Source organism: Salvelinus fontinalis, unplaced genomic scaffold (genome assembly GCF_029448725.1).
Source record: "Salvelinus fontinalis isolate EN_2023a unplaced genomic scaffold, ASM2944872v1 scaffold_0233, whole genome shotgun sequence".
Classification (NCBI taxonomy): Eukaryota; Metazoa; Chordata; class Actinopteri; order Salmoniformes; family Salmonidae; genus Salvelinus; species Salvelinus fontinalis.
In genome coordinates this window covers 27967-30094 of record NW_026600442.1, presented here as the reverse complement: position 1 = coordinate 30094, position 2128 = coordinate 27967, and positions in this window count along the sequence as shown.

Sequence of the window (2128 nt, the reverse complement as noted above, 5' to 3'; positions counted from 1 at the left end):
ACAGTTAATCTGCCTGGAATGAGCCTTACCTATGAAACGATCTAAAAGGCAGCATCCTGACGTATCAGCCTCTGAGGCTGAAATTGAATCTGATCAGCTTGGCAGGAATGGAGTTTACTCACTGTAAGTTTAAATATTATCCACAAAACATGAAGTGTCCCTTATAATTATATATCAGTTATGGTAGCTAACAACCAGCATAGATAACAAGCTAGCTAACAATACTAGCTAGCTAACAACCAGCATAGATAACAAGCTAGCTAACAACACTACCTAGCTAACAACCAGCATAGATAACAAGCTAGCTAACAACCAGCATAGATAACAAGCTAGTGTAACCGAGGTGAAATGGCTAGCTAGTTAGCGGTGGTGAGCGCTAATAGCGTTTCAATCGGTGACGTCACTCGCTTTGAAACCTTGAAGTAGAGGTTCCCCTTGCTCTGCAAGGCTTTTGTGGAGCGGTGGGTGACTGTTGTTGATGTGTGCAGAGGGTCCCTGGTTCGCGCCCGGGTCGGGGCGAGGGGACGGACTAAAGTTAAACTGTTACACTAGCTAACAACACCACCTAGCTAACAACCAGCATAGATAACAAGCTAGCTTGCAAGCTAACTAACAACACTACCAAGCTAACTAGCTAACTCACAAGACCAGCCAAGTTAGCTGCGTTTTTCCTGGCTTGCAATTGGCTGTGGACTTGGATGCGGCATGCAGCCTGTCAGGCATTGTTCAGGGCTTAAATGCCCCAGGAGCGCAATGTGATCAATGCAGCCACAGGGCTCCTTGATGAGGTGGTTATCATGCATCTGAACAAGTGAATGGATGCTGGTGGTACTTTGAATGTCTTGTGATCTCGACAAAATAACTTTTATTATGTAGTGATCATGAGATAAATAAGTAATGAACTCGATATAATATATATATATATAGAAGGAACTCGATTTAACAAAGAAATATATATTTTGATTCTCTGGACTTCCATACCATTAATTACAAATTGTCTTATCAAGACCAGGGGGAAATATCCCTGCACTGTCCATATTTGAAATGAATGGCATATATTATATTATTTTGCCATTTAAGGTGAAACTTTGAATGAAGAATAGGCCTGCTACCTCTATGTTCTTATGATACTGTAAGTATTTTACATTCATCAGCCTTAAGGGTTCTGATGCTCCTGATGGGTCTTCATTTAACTGGGGTCAGGAATAGTGTTAACCCATGCCGCATTCGTATGCTATTCAGATCTAGGAAGCTCTGAAATGTTCAACGTGCTAACTGGTTGAATGCGGCATGTGTTTAACTACATCCGGTTAGCAAGTCAGAAATGTCAGAGTTCCGACTAGCACGTGAACGCGGTAGCCTACTACTAGACAACAAAAATTGCAGCTGTTTGCTATCAACGTAAGATCAGAAAATGACTTTTTTGTTGTTGTTGTAATCAAGCTAATTTGAGCAGGCAGGTGCATGTAACCTTCCGCTATAAGAAGCCCAGCGCTAACACGGTGCTCCATGGGAAGTTCCAAGTCTTCATTGTAATCCACCAGAAATGTATAATTTTAACCATGTTTTGAGGCTATACGGTGTTTGATAACATGTACGTCATTTACAAACACTGGAGTAAAACAGGCTCATATTTTTGCTTCTGATGGGGTACGACAGTTGATATAAGCTCACGAGACATTTATAAGTTAAGTCCAAAAATGGATGTAGCAACTAAGGACGATAGTTTTAACAATTAACACCTCAAGTTACAATGACTTTGCTGTTTATTGAAAGCTTTTCCTGAAGCATGACTGAAAGATTCAACCAGAGGTCAACCATGTTCCCCTGAGGGACAGCCATCTGACACAATGTCCAGTTAATGACACCACAAACAAATGGTTTTTACTAATGACTCTCAATGCTAGATCACCACAAGACAATCACCAATGCATGGGCACACAACAACTCCTGGGGGTATTGCGAGAATGGTTGGTGATTGAGTTGCTATATATTTCTGGTGTCTGAGGGATACTTTAACTGTAGAGGATTCCTTGATGTCTTCTCATCTATCCATGGAGCACGTCAATATTTGCTGATTGGTTGACGTGACTTGTTCAAGAACCATGGGACAGCTATCCACTTGGAT